General features: G+C 42.0%; 1 long non-coding RNA gene across 1 annotated transcript in view; it reads right to left on the bottom strand.

Annotated features, from left to right (window-relative positions):
* Positions 1 to 3,784: 3,784 nt before the first annotated feature.
* Positions 3,785 to 18,407, bottom strand: part of LOC309374744 — a 39,217-nt gene continuing 24,594 nt past the window's right edge. Inside the window, exons 2-3 of the long non-coding RNA XR_014170707.1 lie at positions 6,301 to 6,588; positions 3,785 to 3,900 (exon numbers count right to left, since the gene is read on the bottom strand). This is a non-coding gene — a long non-coding RNA (uncharacterized lncRNA). The remainder of the gene's footprint in view (positions 3,901 to 6,300; positions 6,589 to 18,407) is intronic.

Raw genomic sequence — 18,407 nt, 5'->3', positions numbered from 1 at the left:
ATTTGCATATTGACAGCAATTCCATAAAAAATTGAACGTAGGTGCTACTATTTGTGTTTTGCTTTTGTATTTAGTGCTTTAATGGTTTGATTATTTCTGTTTGTAAACCACTTTGACCAGCTCCTTTGTTGGAGGGGAAAAGCAGGGTATACATTTTTAAAATAAATAATAAACATTCCAGATCCACTAAGTTGAAAGCAGCCTACCAACTATCTCCTGTGATCTACCAGTTTCTGGGTAACACCTTGTTTTTAAAACTGTCAGAAGGGAAGCAAAAACATTAGTTTTATTAAAGTTTGATGGGCCACCACACTTGGCTTGTGGTGGCATGTGGCATGCAAGCTGTAAAAGTCTATCCTAACCTGCAGGCTGAATTATCTGAAGGCTTGTCCAGACTGGAGTTTATTGTGTGATTGTATCTGTTTGACTTCCTATTTAACTTGCATGATCCACATGACATCACTCTCAAAAAACACCAGTTTCACTTCTCCCCCACTGTAAATTTGGGTTAAACTAATACAGAGATAAACCAGAAAATTGGGGGGAAATGGGTTCCAAACTACTCCACTCAGGGTCAGTGTTTCTGAGTGAGTGGCTCAATCTTTAGCAGTACAGTGGTACCTCGGGTTAAGTACTTAATTCGTTCCAGAGGTCCGTTCTTAACCTGAAACTGTTCTTAACCTGATGCACCACTTTAGCTAATGGGCCTCCTGTTGCTGCTGTGCCGCCGGAGCCCGATTTCTGTTCTTATCCTGAAGCAAAGTTCTTAAGCTGAAGCACTATTTCTGGGTTAGCGGAGTGTGTAACCTGAAGCGTATGTAACCCGAGGTACCACTGTACATTGAGAACATACATAAATTTTATAAAACTACTCAGAAAAACCTAGAAACTTGAATTAGGATTTAAGTGAAAGATGCAATTCTGTACACACTTAGGAATAAGTCCACTCAGCTTGGTGCAGCTTGCTTCTGTGTAGACCCACACAAGATCATGCTGCAAGGATATAATCCTATAACAAACTCACCTGAATAGAAATCTTACTGATATCAGCGTTACTTCTAAGGAAATATTTTTAGGCTATGAATATTATTGTGATGTATTAATATTTGAGAGGCTTTAAAATAAGAGATTCTGAGAGGATGAGCTCTACCTTTCCTTTCCCATTTGCCTTCCATTCCCTCAATATTTTTCTATGGAGCCATCACTGGCATTCACTTTGTATGAAGGATTTCATTTGTTCCTTCCCTTTATCCCTCCAAATGTTTCCTTCTTTTGACAACACCCTTTTTCCAGAGATGTTGCATGGGCTAATAAACTAAGCCTATCTATAGTTATACATTTTCTGCTGTCATTTAAGGCAAATTAAAAATAAACGACAGAATTACCTTGTGTAGAGAATGCTGAATTGCTGACAAGTTGTGTGCCTGTTTTGTTTTTGTGTCTGTTTATGTGTGTGTGTGGTTTTTGTGTTTGTTTGTGTGTGCCTTTGAACAGAGGAAAATGGCTGTGATGCGAGTCCATTATAGCAGTCTAGCCAGAATACTTGGAAACACATCAAAGTCTGCCTGAGGGGCAGATTAAAAATAGATCTTCAGAATTCCTATTTCATATTTCAATTAATGGCCCACCTGCCAAGTGAAATGAACCCAAACTGATTGTGGCCATTAATGTTCAGATGTAGCTTTCTGTGGAGAAAGACAAGAAAGAAAGAAAGCATTAAAAAGGGGAGAAAGCAGTAATGCTGCCATCTATCCCACTCCTGGGTCTCTCATTTGCTGAGCCTAAAGAGCTGGTTCTTATCAAACAATGGAAAGAAACAACCTTGCTTACAGACTGGGTAAGAGTGGAGTGGTTTTTTTTATTATCAGAGAATGATAAATAGTAATCCATTAAAACCAGACAGCCTGCTCACAAACATCTGATCTGTCAAGCAGTAAAAAAAATGCTGGAGCAAACTTACCAACGCTCCTAGTCACCTGCTGTGCTACTAATCACAGACTAGGTATAATTCTAAAGGGATTTGCACCCAACTATTTAAAACAGCTTTATGGTGCCCTCCAGATATTGTGGACTAGCTCCCTTTAGCTCCAGTCCGCTTGGTCAATAGTCAGGGATGATGGAAGCTGCAGCACAATTGCATCTGGAAGGCATCAAGATGGGATGGCTGTTTAAAACCCAACAGGTGGGGAAAGGCATTGCAACCTATTCTTTCCTACAGATTAAATTGGAGGCTCCATCCCTTCATGTAACAAAATGCCTTTTGTCTAAGTGCTTGACAAGACAAAAGAGGGAGATGTAGCCGGATTACCTTGCCCTCTCTGTTCCTGTCCCAAAAACGACCCAGTTCAGTGGACTGCATGTTACTGGTTTGTATGTCTACATATTTCACAGCTCAGCTTACATATACACACTCGGCTTCAAAGTTCACAATGACATAATGACCTTCTTTCATAGAAATAAAGTATTTAAATGTATCTAAGGAACAGGAAATGTATCTACATTTAAATGTATCTAAGGCACTAAATGCGGTGATTGGATTGCTTAAAAACAGTCTAACTGTGGGTTTTATTGTTTTGATGCCATTACTGTTGAATTTTAAAGGTTAGGTCCAGCCTTAGTCATGCTTACTTAATCCACTGAAATTTACTGGGTTTACTCAGCCAGGTTGTGTATCCTCAGCAATGATCAGCAGAGGAATGGCCACCTGGAGAAGCTCAGAAAGAAGAAGTGCCATGGTACATTTGCATCAGCACAACCATACTCCTTCATCTGTCCCAGCATTTTCAGTCTCTACAGCCACAGCAGGTGCTGTAACTCCCCAATGGCTTGACTTCACCCCTGAAGGCACACTCTTCATCTCCTGAGACAGACGGGTGCCAACAGCAATTCTAATCATGACTTAGTCTCAAGCCAACCCCAAAGCTGCCTGATTTTTACTTTCATTAGTCATCTTGAATGTTTTTCCTTTTTTGGAAACACAGAAATGAAATAATGAAAATAATACTTTTAAAGGGGGGGAAAACTAGTGTCAAGGCTTTCTACTGGAATCCCAAGCGAAGAAGATAGTGGTAGTCTTTTAAAACTGAGAATGTCTATATGGATTTGCAAAGCTCTATGAAAACAAATTATGAAAACACAATTTTAATTTGTGTTTTTTTAAAAGGTAAATAAATAAATACACCCAATATTAACACCTAGCCAACCTTTTCCTTCAAATAAATAAAAACTAGTTTTGCCTATCACTTGGGGGGGGGGGGAGAATGAAAAACTCAACAACTTTTGTGTCTGGATCTTCACTTTTTGAAGTGAAGTGATCTTTCCGGCAAGATCTTGTTGCATTTTCACAAGGTATCACCAGAAGCTGCCACCACCACTGCTTTTCCAGCAGAAGAAGAAGAAGAAGAAGAAGAAGAAGAAGAAGAAGAAGAAGAAGAAGAAGGGGCAAACAGTGTGCCTGCAGGAGAGCTGCCCATGGGATACTGCCACCTGAGGCAGCTGCATCAGTTTGCCTCATGGGCAGGCATGATGTTAAGGTTTGTGACTTCAGCATGTCTGTCAAAACCTCACTCTACTTAGGATACATTCTTCTTTAGTGACTAGGCAGAAATTCCATGTTAGCCCAGCATGTTATCTGATCATGTCCTAAAAGGGGTAGTAGTCACACACTTCTAACCAGGACCAATGTCATCCAGTGGAATAAAGCATTGCCCGTGATGTTCAGCAGGCCCAGGGGAAACACACTGGGTTCAAATACTCAAATACTATTGCAGCTCCACAGCAATATGTTTGGATGGCAACTGTGTGGTTCCAGGCATGTGACACCAGGCTTGTGAAGGTTCTGGGTCTGTTTAGTGCCTTGAGGGTGGCAAATTGGCCACTCCATGTATTCCCCCTTCAGTTCTGTCGAAGAAACACAGGCTTTGAATGAAAGAAATAAACATGTCCCTAGTTCGATACACAGGGAAGCGGGTGGCGCTGTGGTCTAAACCACAGAGCCTAGGGCTTGTCGATCATAAGGTCAGCAGTTCAACAGTGAGCTCCTGTTGCTCGGTCCCAGCTCCTGCCAACCTAGCAGTTCAAAAGCATGCTAGTGCAAGTAGATAAATAGGTACTTCTCTGGCGGGAAGGAAAACGGCATTTCCGTGGGCCGCTTTGGTTCACTAGAAGCATCTTAGTCATGCTGGCCACATGACCCAGAAGCTGTCTGCGGACAAATGCCGGCTCCCTTGGCCTATAAAGCAAGATGAGCACCGCAACCCCAGAGTCGTCCGTGACTGGACCTAACGGTCAGGGGTACCTTTACCTTTAGTTCCATACACACAAGTGCTTAATAATACATATGCATATGCCCTTTGTCACACTTTATGTGTTTGCTGCAAGAAACACTTCTCCACTGTTGGGAAGACAGCAGATGTGTTTGTTGCATAATATGCGGCCGTTGCTCTCCTCAGCCTGGCTTGTGCATAAAGATAAATCACAGTCAGAAATAAACAGTCACTTCCCACAATTGGTGCACATTGATCCACTGCCCTGCTCTGCCTCCAGGAGAAACGAACGGCGAGTGTTACCTGTCAGCTGCTGCTCATGCTTTCTTCCTCTCTTCAACAAACCACAAGAGCAAGCCAGCAAGGTTTGTTCTTGGCTTTAACTGTTTGTGGTTGTCTGGGAGGAACAAGCCACCAAGACTGCTCTGCATGTGATGCTAAGTCTGGCATTGTGGCAGACAGCACAGACAAAAGACAGCACGTCTTCACACAGTAGACCTGCTGCCACTAGAGGCAGTGATGGCCGCCATGTTGGATGGCTTTAACAGAGGTTTAGACAAATTTACGAATCAGGTGATCAGTGGCTGCAGTGTTTGGTGGCTATATGCTGTCAGAGGCTGTATGCTTCTGAATACCAGCTGATGGAAAACATAGGAGGGGAGAGTGCTATTGTGCTCAGATCCTGACTGTAGGCTTCCCGTAGGCTTCTTGTTGCCTATTGTGAGAGCAGAGTGCTGGACTAAATGGGCCATTGACCTGGTCCAGAAGGCTCTTCTTATGTTTCTTCAGGAGACATTTTGGGTCTGTAGTGCAGTCACCTCACTTTGCCTAATGGTAGGGCTGGTCCTAGCAGAGCAGGAGCAATTGAGCAGCATACACACTGCTTATTAACAGTACGTCACGGTTTATTTCTGAGCACGGCTTACTGCTCAAAAGGCCACTGTGTGATCTTCAGCAAGTCATGCACTCTCAATCTTCCCCTCCCTATTTGGAGTATAGGAATAATATAAGTGAACTGCCACATGAGTTTGCCGTGAAGGCGACAGCACTAAAAAGACCGAAAAGCACTTTGCATGTCTTAATATGCTTATTTCAAAATGTATATCCTTTCTCATCTCATCATGCCTAAGCAGCTTACAAAACATTAAAACAGAAAATGCTATAGAGAAATAATTAGTACTAATTAGCCACCTGCCAGTGAATAAGCCTGTGAAAGAAAAAAAATATTGGCAAGCTGTACAATTTTTTTTGGAAGAATATTCTATTTTTGGTGTGCACGGCAAATAAAATACTTTAAAGGACCCGGTTTGCATACATAATTGTGTGGTAGTAAGGCTCTAAACTTACAAGGAGAAATTTGAGGACTTTTTTATACAGCAAGCATTGTTGTGCGCTATCAGAGCCCATGAAATACAAGCCATTAAATGTTATTAAGGATCAGCCTGAATAATGAGCCTAGCCTTACATTAGAGCCTCTCCCAAATGCATAGGCTATGATTACTCTTACATTTATCAATATTTTTTTCTAATCTAATGTATTGATAATCTCCAAGCTGGCAAAGAAAAGATCTCAGCAAGGATTAGGATGCAATGTTTAAAGGAACACTGGTGGTCACATTGACAAGAGGCTAAGGAGGATAGAATTATTATGAACTTTGTCAGCCTACTAGAGTAAATACATTATACTGCTGGCTAGCAACCTCTACATCTTCAGGAAACCCTTCTGCACTGAACCCCTACATAGCTATAATGTAACTCTTGCACATTGCAGGAAAATTCTGGTGCATGTTCCAGGGTGTGCAGAGTTCATTTGACACCCTGATGAGGTGCACTAGACCTTATTTTGGCCATACATTAACTAAAGGTTGAACCTTAGAACATGCACAACCAGAAATGGCTTGCCAGATGGGGCAGAGTATGGTAATATAGGAAGCTGACTTATACTGAGACCCTTGGGCTATCTAGCTCATTATTGTTGACACTGACATATAGTGGCTCTCCAGGGTTTCAGACCTGGAGTCTTTCTCTGTCTTACCTGGAGATGCCAAGGATTGACTTTGGAACCTTCTACATGCAAAGCTGATGCTCTGTTCCTGAGCTATGGCTCCCGTCCCAACAGGTGGATTGCTGTTCCATACCAGGAGAGGGAAGCAGTGAGGAGGTTGGCATGGGGCAAACACACTGGCAGAGCCAATCTGGCACCTAGATTGGGGATGGAGGGACCTTTTCAGCCTGGCAGGCCAAGTTCCTTATCTCCACAAGCTCCGTTGACCAAGCTGGACATTTGCAAGATGGGACTTCCACTGCTTGCAGGGAGTCCATTCTGTGCAGAAAAAGAAACATACAAGTTGTACAAGAAAGCAGCTATATTTTTGCCATGGTTCATTGAATTAAGATGCAAATGCAGCCTGTAGATCATGCTCTGTTAGGCATATAGGATAGTGTGTCTAAAAGAAAACCACTGATTATCCAGGTTTACCACCAACGTTCCATTCACATAAATTGAATTTCAAGAAGTACATAGCAAATATTCTGAGGTTTCAAACAATCAAACACCAGACTAGAAAATGACAGAGGCTCCACAATTCAAACACAATTGTCAGTATCTCAGAGCATTTGAGATCATTAAGTAGTCTCTCCCTTTATTTGGGAGCCATTGTGAAGATCAATCTCATTGTCAGTTAATTGCTACACTGTTTGGTGCCTGTACTCACACCATATGGAAAGCCCCATTTAAATGTGCAAAGAAATGCTATAAATAAGTCAAAGCTGTTGTTAAATGGGGTCTCAAGCTGCAGCCAAGGCAGCATAAAGAAAGGGTGGGGAAAGGAAGCAATTTCTTTCAAGATCAGATGCTTTAAATACCCAGTTTCTCTTCTGCAAATAGAACAGCACTAACCACTTGGAACGGAAACGTTTTTGACTGCTGATTAGTAATAATGAAACCCTAAAAGTTGCCTTTTCATAGCAATCAGTATTATAAGTGGCATTGCAGCAGGAAGTGTCAATGCTCTTGTTTCAGTGCTTTCTGCAGCACATAACAAAGGTACATTGGCAGGAGTGTCATGGACTTCCTTGGTCCTTTCAGCCCATTAGAGATGCAGGGACCCTGTAACCCAACCTTACATAGGGGACAACCTGTGGTTCTAGCATGGGTAGTCCAGCATTTGTATGTTGCTCTGTAAACCCAAGAATGTGTACCAAAATATCAGGCAGAGGGAGGAGAGATGGGTAACTTCAGAATTGGGGTTCTATGGAAGCCTATACAGTAATACTCTTTTCAGACAGTGTTCAGTCACCTTTTATATCAGCTAATGAAATGCGACTTCTGCATTACAGTACTTGATTTTTTTAACTGTACCAGCAGAACTGCACATTTAGGCCTGCTTGCACATTAAAATGGACTGGACTTTCTCTGAGGTGAACCTGTCCACATGCATTGAGGAGAGATAGAAGTAAGTCAAGAACATTTTGAGTTCTGTAACATTTATGACAAATTAATAACATTTCCTACAGTTTTCTTATTTTTCCTTGCTGGTGTGCACACAGGTGGAGAAATATAATCTCCTATATATATTGTTACTTCCTTAATTCATAATTTTCAAACAGCCTAAGGGCTGTGTGATTAAAATGCACCTAACCTCAATAGTGCACTTAGCTCATTTTTTACTCTGAAATTAGTACGTTTTATCCAGTGTTAGCCCTACCTAGAGCAGACTCAATAAAATTAATGGGCATGACTAAACTAGGTGCATTGATTTAAATGGGTCTGCTCTCAGAAAAACTTAGCTGGGTGCATCCCAATTGTTCTTCTCAGCAGATAGTAGTGTGTATTATTTAACTCACTTAAAGATGTGATATACAACATTTGAGGGACTCCTCCACATTATACTGAGTGGGGCCAAAGACTTCTGCCCTAAAGTTCTGTTCTAATGGCCAATATTGTCAATTGTTCTCAGTTATACAAACTTTCTCATATCTTAAGGAAATGTAGCTTGAGGACTATTCTCTCCCTCCCTCTCTCCCTCTCTCCAACAGATTGGTTTTTGGCAGACATTTGAAAAATGCTCCTGCCAAACTCTCTCGTTGGCAGATGGTAACAGCTGGGTTGTGACTGACTTGGAAAAAGTGCTAAAAGAGCTCTTCTCAAGGGCCCATTGTGCTCTCCCAATGGCTGTTTCTTGCTTGGGACATCTCATTGTATCAATGCATAATTTACTCACGCAACTGGCAAGGGGTGGAGACAGCAAGAGTGGAAAGACCTCCATTTGTTATAATTTGGGAGTTAAACTGAAGTTCTCTAAATGCATCTTATGGGAACAGATTTTTTTTTTTTAATAACATGGGAAAGCCACCATGATGCATGGGACAGTTAGTTATTATTGGGGACTTGGGTCTGATTTGTGAGAATGAACACCTTACTCTGAAAGTGATCAGAGCAGTTAGCAGTTATGAAAACTGTACTGTCATGGCTTTGTGAAATTATTTTCAAAAACCACCTTGTTCCAGGTTTCCCCTTTATAGAACTGGTGAGCAAAGGTCAGCAATGAATTAAAACATCTTTATAGATGGATCACTTTTGGGTGCTATAGTGCTTGTCTTTTAGAACATATGGTGGCGGGGACAGCCATCGACCCATAAAAGCATTTCACTTCAGCATTAAGATTAATTTTCAGCATATGTGCAATATAGACTCCGGCCTTATATTTAAATACCACAAACATGTTGTGGATCAAGTATGATCACATCAGATTTAAACTGCAGGACTTTGTTGATTCTTCAAGACGTCACTTCTGTATGTGATCATCAGCCTGCTAAGATGAGGTCACTTGGCCTAGTGCATTTTTAAGAAGGTTGCTCTTCATCTTCCTTTTTCAGCTAGGTAACTCCTAAATTATATCGAAATACCAGTGTGATCGCCCTAAAACTGTGCCTGTATGGTAACATGATGTGTCTTAAAAACAAGGGAGTAGAATAGTTCAGTTGGTTAGAGTGTGGTGCTGATAATGTCCAGGTTGTAGGTTTGATTCCCATATGGGCCAACTGCATATTCCTGTATTGCAGGGGGTTGGGTTAGCCAGGCTTCCTCAACCTCGGCCCTCCAAATGTTTTGAGACTACAATTCCCATCATCCCTGACCACTGGTCCTGCTAGCTAGGGATCATGGGAGTTGTAGGCCAAAAACATCTGGAGGGCCGAGGTTGCGGAAGCCTGGATCGGATGATCCTCAATGTCCCTCCCCACTCTACAATACTATGATTCCTGAAGATTTAGAAAGATTTTAAATCTTAGATATACGGTATTTGTTTAAAACACTCTGTTTAAAAACTCCCCTAAAGTGTTAACCCTCAAGAAGCAAGGCCAGCCTTTGTCTGCAGACAGCCTGTCATACCATACTGAGCAGATCTGAAATCTATTTAATCCCAAGGGAGAGAAAAGAGGATTTAACCTAAAAACAACTAAATACTACAACTTTGATATAAAAAAATGGTTAACTGCTTCACTGCTGATCCAGAGAAGAAGAAGAAGAAGAAGAAGAAGAAGAAGAAGAAGAAGAAGAAGAAGAAGAAGAGGAGGAGTAGTAGTAGTAGTAGTAGTAGTAGTAGTAGTAGTTTGGATTTGATATCCCGCCTTTCACTCCCTTTAAGGAGTCTCAAAGCGGCTAACATTCTCCTTTCCCTTCCTCCCCCACAACAAACACTCTGTGAGGTGAGTGAGGCTGAGAGACTTCAGAGAAGTGTGACTAGCTCAAGGTCACCCAGCAGCTGCATGTGGAGGAGCGGAGACGCGAACCCGGTTCTCCAAATTATGAGACTACTGCTCTTAACCACTACACCACACTGGCTCTCAAGGATGGATGACTTGAAGAAGGATGACTTGAAGTCACAGGGTGCTGCTCTACTGCTGAAGCAAAGCAGGTCAGGCTTTGAAAGTTACCTGGATGGAAGCAGGACCTCTTGGAAACCATCCGTGAGCCGCTCTGAGCTCTTCCTGAGGAATGTGGGGAAGGTGTCACAAAATACTGATCCAAACTACATTACAAGTTCAAGTTGCAAAATCAGGGATTTCCCACCTTGCCCCAAGCCATAACATCTGTTATTTTTGAGTGGTGGCTACATCAGGACTGAAACCCTTCTAGCCCAGCAGCCTTGACTGGTAGTCTAATAAACAGGATGCAATAGGATAGCAGAACTGAAGTCTAGTAAGAAATAGCAGAGCTGTTCTATTTCTCTGAATCCTGTTTGTAGAAGACAAATGCATCATCTTCCTAACATAGGAAGCCGCTTCTTCACAGAGCCAGATGGTTGGTCCATGTACCCTCAGCAGCAGGAACTCTCTAGGATTTCAGACAGGGTCTATCCAAGCTCTACCTGGAGTTGCTAGGGATTGAACCTAGGACCTTCTGCATGCAAAGCAGATGCTCTACCATTTGCCTTCCTACAGCTGCTGAAGATGCAAGCTGTCATTGTTTACTACACTAACAGCATTTCCCTCATAGAACCTACACTAACAGCATTTCCCACATTGAACCTTTTTCTAAAGAAGACAGCAATTTATCTAAAATCTTTCTTTCTTTCTTTCTTTCTTTCTTTCTTTCTTTCTTTCTTTCTTTCTTTCTTTCTTTCTTTCTTTCTTTCTTTCTTTCTTTCTTTCTTTCTTTCTTTCCTATCTGCCTGCCTGCCTACCTACCTACCTAACTACCTACATTGGAAAATGCCCATGACAGATTTCAGATGAGGAAGAGCATCTTTCCAAAAGCATAAGCCAGGAATAACTTTATCTGTGTCTGACTGTTGTTCTAGACACTCAGCAACATAGCTGAGATTAAGATTTGACCTTGGGGTTTTACAGTGAACATAGCATTAACTTGCTTTATTCCAAGAACATCTATTCTTGATAATTGTCCAAAAGAACAGTACAAAGGAGGGATGTAATAATCACCCTTCCCTTCATTACTGTTCAGCAAGCTCCAACATCTGCCAGCTAGGGATTTGTCATTATCCAGACAGCAACTGGGATTTCTCCATTTGCCACTGTCCATATTCCCTCCAGGCCTCTAATCTAGCCATTGGGAGGCTCTCTGCAGTAGCAGTTTCTCCTTTTTGGGAGATATCCTTGAACTGCATAAATCTCGACCCAAATAATTCTGCTCTGAAATATGCACTGCGTTTATTTAACAGCCTCTTGGGGGTTTCCTCTCCCAGTTTCAGTTGATGGTTTCTTGCTTTTAATCTACTTGGAATTTCTTTCATATCCCGAAACCTACCTCTTTGGGCAAAGATGGATAAATACAGAATGACAGCCTGCCTGGTTTAGACACAGCTCCCTTTCAACCACAGCTGCACAAGACACTTATGCCATCCTGCTCAAGCACCAGATGAGAAAAGGAAGATCTGCACTGGCCATCTATGCAGATCGCATGAGAGTTTGATTTAATTACAGGTTGTGATGTAATTAAGTACATGAAGCTCAGGAACAGATGGTATCAGGAAAGGATCACAGAACAGACTCACGGCTTCCCAGCAGCAATTTTTGTTCAAGTGTGCTTATTATCAGGAGCAATAATGGAGATGGAGAATAGTCTACATACAATGGTTTCAATACCAGTTAGTCTTGTGACTCACTTTCCATAGATTAAATCAAAAATTTGTAGGTAGTAAACAAAAGGTAGCCAGAACCCTTTTTGCTACTCAAAACAATGGAGCAAAGCATCCAGCTTCATCATGAGATGATAAGCAAATCCCATTTCATTCGAAGTAAGCATGCACAGGATAAATTTGGTTGATTTTAATTGTACTGGAGCACAACCCTAATCACTCTACTGTTGGTTGTGGAGATGCGGCTTAGGATGGTGAATGGTCGTTCACTTTTCCATTGACCTCTACCAGCAGAGAAGACTACTCTGAGATTCATCCTGGCAGGTAGGAAGCCACTGTCAGCTGGTAGCCACTGCTAGTAGCCAGGAGAAAGTCCTGAAATGGACTGCTTTGGGGCAGGGGGGCAGGAAACATGGACTGCACTAGAGCCAAAGCCCTATGGGGCTCAATTTTCAGGGCAGTCAGGTAGGCCACCATGGAGCTAGCACAATGGGGGGGGGGGAGCCCCAACAACTCTACCTTCTTCCCTAGCCAGCACCAGCAAAAGGGCTTGGAATGCAGGGCTTTGCCCTGTTCCTCCAGGTTAGGGCTAACCTCTAACCTGTCCTCATCATGCTGTCCTCATCATGACCAGCCTTTGCTAGATTGTGTCCACTGTGTGCAATCTAGAGGAAGTGCACCATAGAGCCTCTTTGTGCAGCCTTGAAATCAATGGGAATTAAGCATGAAACAATATTTAATCCCCTTTGAATCCCTCCCAATGGTTGCAAGAGTGCATAATTTTAGAGCGTACTCACTATTCTAAGCCACTTTAAATACTCAACCAGGCACATGAATTAGTATTGATTAAATCCAGAGCTTCTTTTCAGCCAATGCTGCAGAACCTGGCATCAGTGTATGGCAGTCGTGTGGCTGCTTGACAGAGGACAACCCTCTCTTTGAAGCGCTGTCCAATTTGAAAATAAAGACACATAAGGAGAGAGAGAACAGGAGCCTTAAAGTTGCCCATCAATGGTTAGCCCCTAGACAACAGACTGAGCACACACCCAGATGATGTGGTGTGATATCTTTGGGCTAGCAACATCCTAGCCGCGGTTGTGGCATACATAAAGAGTCTCTTCTTCTCTTTTGGCAAATCTTGTCCTGAAATGCCTAGTAAGAAAGCTTCTTGTCTCTTAACAAAAGTTATCTTAAACATTTTTTTCATTTCATTATAAATCATTTCCCACTAATATTTAATTATTTTGCAATTCCACCACATATGAAAAAATGTGCCCTCTTCTTCTTTACATTTCCAGCACATATTGGAGCCTGTTCTGTACATCTTTGCTATTTTTACAGTCTATACATCATTTTCATAGAATTCTCCTTTAACAATATGCAATCAGTAAATTTTAAATTCACTTTTCATGATTTTCCCCAGTCTTCCATTTGGATATTATGTCCTAAATCTTTGCCAAGTGGGTAAAATTTGGGCTTAGCTTTAACAAGTCCTCTCCACCTTCCAGAGGGGAGGGGTTGTGAGTGGGAGCCGGCTCCCGCATCAGCGGGGGGGGGGGCGTATTCGGCCCCCCTGCATCAACCTCTCCCTGCTGCTGCGCCAAGCCCTTCAGTCAGCCAATAGGGCTGGCTTGGGGGCAGGGGGCAGCGGCACTGGGGCCCCATTCGGCTTCCTGTTTTCATCGGATCACCCGCCCACCCACCCTTTAAGTCAATTTTATGCTTTTGACCTTACTAAGGACTTCGGTTGGTTGCCTTGGTTGCCCAAGGGGCCTGGTAGGAATTTTTATCCATTGGGCGAATTGGCACCTGCTTCTTGGTTTTTTGCCTACCTGGTAGCAAGTCGTCTCAACTTCCAGGTATTGGTTAGGCATTGGAATATGCGTTGTGTGTTGGAGGGCAGGTTGTGGCCATCACCTACCCTTCCCCTTTTGGGTATTCCATTAAGGGAATCCGGCAGTCGTGGATCCTGTCCGATGCCCTGCTGGTGGCTAGGGTCATGGCACGACCCCCGGTGACATCAGGAGAAGCTTCCAGCTGTATTTGCACCAACAAGCTCCTCCCACTGGCTATTTAGCCTCAAATGACCCCCCCCCCGCAGAGCTGGGTGGGGTCATGCATAGATTGTTTGATCCAATGCCTAAGCCAATACCTCTCACATGATGTAACAAATAAAGTTGTGGCCTTATTTAGCCCCTTAACCTAAATACATGTGTCGGTGTGTCTTATTTATCCCTATGCGGGTGGCAGGTCCTCAACTCACAATGATAATTGCCTAATGTGGCAGCCCACATTTTCAGTATTATCTATAGAAGGAAAAGTGCAACCCTGAAGAAGTGCCATGCCTAGCCTTGACGTGGTACCAGACATGTTCACAGAGGATGAACTGGACACTCCACTGGTTGAGGAACTTGAGGTGCAGGCAGGTCCCTTGAAACCAGGGCTGAGAGTCCCCTTGAAGGGCCCTCTGGAGAAAAACCTGCTGAAGAACCCTTGGAGCTGTCAGAGGAGGGGGCGGAGCCACCACCACCCAGTCCATGGGGACCCTGGAACCAAAGAGCAATAACCTAGCTTTTTAAAAGTGTGCTAAAAAAGGAGAACCCCCCCCAAACCACAAACCGTCCCTCCCCTCTCATTATGCCAAGCTGCAGTTCCTCAAATGGGCCTGTTAGCCGAATGACCACCCAAAAATCATATGATAAGATATTGTGTCATTCTGAGTTTGTTCCTGATTCCCAGACTTCATTGAGTGGCTGTAAGCTTCTGGGTGGAACTTCATTACAGCAAAAATAATGAAGTAGGCAGTTCACACTTCATTTTTCTTTTTCTTGCGGAGAGTTCAACTTTATAGTATTTTGGGGTGGTTTTTGTTACTGATTTCTTCTTTGTGGTGCAATGACTGCACTTTACAGTAATTAAGGCAACTTCTCATTTTGTACATTGCTCCGAGTAATACATACTTCTCTCTATCTTTTTCATTTCCTAAAACAAACACAACCAAAGAAAGAATGTGCATCTGGAGCAGCCATCTGAAAGCAGCTACTGCTTTTGAGCGAGCCACCGATGGTGCATAAACCAAGGTGAAATCTACACACATATAAAAAAATGCTTTTTAAAAAAAAAGTTTTGAAAAAGATATTGAATTTGCCATAGCTCACCACTGCCATATAGTGTCACATATGTATACTGCACTTTACAACACACTTAAAACATTTTATTTGCAGCGGTATAGCTGAGTCCTAAACAGTTGCCTAGGGTGCTTCCAGTCTGTCACTATTTTCAGGCAGAATTCAATCACATCCCAGCATATTCAGTTTGTACAATCAAAGCTCTTGTACAACAAAATCACCTCCCACAAAGCTCCAGACTTTTGCAATAAGGAAAGTGACGGGGAAAAGCATTGGGAAGTGTAGGCTAGCACTTGCTTGACATAACAGTCATCAACTGCCCCCCCCCCCAAGAAAGGATGAATGCTTATTAAACAATGATGCTCTTCAAGTTTCTTTCGGTTTCTCTTTTTTCCAAATGTAAGTTCAGTTCTCCAAATTTCCAAGTCGGTTTTTAAAATCTTCAGGAAAGTTCACCAGTGAATATTTTTACTATACACATTTTGGTATACAATTTCCCCTAATATGATGCATTTTTTATGTTCTTTTTAATAATGTATGCATTTTATGCACCCTTTGCCCTCACACGTGTGCTTTTGTACACATTACTTGACTGGAGGACTTTAGAGAAGAGCACATTTCAAAGGATAGCAGGGTCTCAAGTTGTTTGTTTCAGAAAATGTGTAGTGCCTTTAAATATAAAACGAATCACAGTTCTCCTCCTGTCTCTACTTTGTACAGCTCTTTTAAGAGAAGTGTACACAACGCTTGCTAGCACAGGTGAAATTAGCTGCTTTGTTTATGTCTGGAAGTCCTGCTCATAACAGCGTATGTTTACTTTTTCTGCATCTGGGCTTATTATTAAATGCTAATACTTACAGAAGATTTGGATGTCTTTACATTTATTTAACTGCATGCTCAAACAGCAGACAATACAGTAGTAATTATAGGCTATGCTCCAAAGAACAATGCAACCAACCAGCTCTGTGTGCGTGAATTTTTCAAAACAGCAGATCTCTGTGCCACATGGCAAAGAACTTTCAAATTAAGCGAGTTCTTAAAAAACAGTTTTTTGATGGGTTATAGGAACATGTACAAAAGGTGGTGGGGAGCAAAATAGAAACTACCAGGACAATGTAATACATTGGGTGCAGCTAACATACTGTAGCTCTTTAAATCCCAGTCGTAATCTTGTTCATATTTTAGCACATCTCAGAGATGTTTCTATGTTTCCAGTGGAGCATCAATGATGTGAAAACATTTTCTTTAGAAAGGCTTGTTGTGGTCCAGCATAATTACTATGTTGCAATTGTATTTATCAGTGTGATTACTTGTTGTATCATTGTGCCTGGGATATTTGCTTTACTGAAGGGTTTTAAATACACAAGCATTCGAAAAAGCGGAAGAAAAACCACAACATATACATTAGAGGTGGCACCACTGAAATTGCACACACCCCACCCCAAGAAAATATCCTGGCACCTGTTTACCCATCACAGAGCTACAATTCCCAGCACCCTTAATAAACTGCAGTTTCCAGGATTCTTTTTGTTGGCCAGGTGAGAGATGTCCTTTAAATGTATGGTATGCACACAGTCATAATCTAGGGAATGAAGGTGTTATAAAATGATGGAAGTAGTGCAGTCGTAGAAAGAAGTGTGGAAAGAAAGCAAAATATGGATAACATTCAGAGACATTTGGGCTTACACTGGACTTGATTAGACAAGCTCTTAAGCCGCACAGTATTTCATCCAGGCCACAGTTCTATTAAAAGCTAGACACAACAGTGGTCACAAATTAAACATCAGAAGAAGGGAGACTACAGAATCCCCATTTGCAGGGACTTCTATTAAGACCAGGTTTCCTGTCAGTTGTAAAATTTATGGATATTGACTGAGCCCTGAAAGGTCCAGGAGGACAGCCGGCAGAAAGAACTTATTAAGGTAATGAGAAACACCTGAATTAGACCTACCATAACCAAACAGCAGGAATTGATAAATCGAAGCGAATCCATTTGTATACTCCATTTGTATCTGAATATCATTGGCAAAGGGGACTTGACCTTTGACCTGGCAATGCCCCCTTGCCCCCCTTGATTGCAGCACACTGTGTGAATTACAAGATGGAACAGAGCGACTGATCAGGCACACAGTTGGTCTTTGTTACATCGCCCCTCTGGGTTTGATTCCTCCTAATAGCATCTGCCAAGTTCCATAAGCATCAAATTTTTACTGAGCTAAAAATTGCGCTCTCCTGCTCTGCATAGTTTGGTGCATTTTGTTTATTCCCCCCCTCAGATCTGATTTATTCATCTGCAGAAGCTTAAACCTGTTCTATGAATAAAGGAATAAACACTTTGCTTTGGAGACAAATCTCCAAAGTTTTGTAAGCAGTTATTGAAATAAATGAGTTTGCCATGCTGGCAGGATACTCTGTGAAATATGACCCAACAGCCTGGCCCTAAAACACAGTTGCTTGGAAGAACATCCCATTGATTTGCAGTTGATCTGCCTGAGGTCCCAATAGACTGAGCCACCATTATTTATTCTGATGCTTAAGAGGAACCTAGGAGCCACACTGTAGGGATCCTTCAGAAATATAATACTCATTCAGAGAAGTTTACAACTGTGGATGTATAATTGTTTGCAATTAGGAAAATCCTACCTGTCGGAAGTGATTTGTATGTTTTCTTCCTGTGTATTTTATGTTCAGGCTGCAAAAGACAATTCAGAGCAGGGTGCTTCCCAAAGGGGGCCTTATATCACAAACATTCAGGAAGGTATATTTTTCCCCCTGTATTTTCGCTCCCACACATTCCTCCTCTTTCAGTCATGAATATTCATTGCTATTCTGCTGCTTGCTGTCCACATCAATGGGCAGAGCTTGACTGAATGTATCTTGGCAGTGAATTTTGTCCCTCCCCACATCAACCCCTTCCTTGATCTCCGCTATTTTTTTCTGTTCTGGACACGCTCACAGGTATTTCTGTACCTGTTTCTGTGTGCACCTTAAAAAAGAAATCCCATGGAGTGTGCAAGAGCAAAAGTGATCAACCTCATAATGAACAAAATGAAGGCTTGCATTTTATTTTGTGGGGGGAATATCCATTTTCATCTGGTAAATGTTTTGTATGTTGATGCAGGAGAAGATAGGTAGAAAAGGAGAATTCCTGGATGCTAAGATTCAAGTTTAGGCAAGAACTCTTTGGTGAGAGAACCCCAGCAAAGATTTAATATCACAAAATACGCCGCAATGTAAAGCATGGAAATATAGACTGTTAGAACTTTAAAATATACCCTTCTAAGTTCCTTTCAAAGTTCCCTTCTTCTCCCAGCCTAGGAAAATGAACTTACATGTTTGGTAAGTTTTTAAAAAATGGCTTACTTGCAAACTTTTCAAAGGTCTGGTTCATACGCTTTTCCATACGTAAGTCAGAA

The sequence above is a fragment of the Podarcis melisellensis genome (assembly GCF_964234715.1).
Source record: "Podarcis melisellensis genome assembly, chromosome: 7".
NCBI classification, from domain to species: domain Eukaryota; kingdom Metazoa; phylum Chordata; class Lepidosauria; order Squamata; family Lacertidae; genus Podarcis; species Podarcis melisellensis.
Note: the sequence above shows the minus strand (reverse complement) of the source record. Positions and strands in the feature narration are given on the sequence as shown.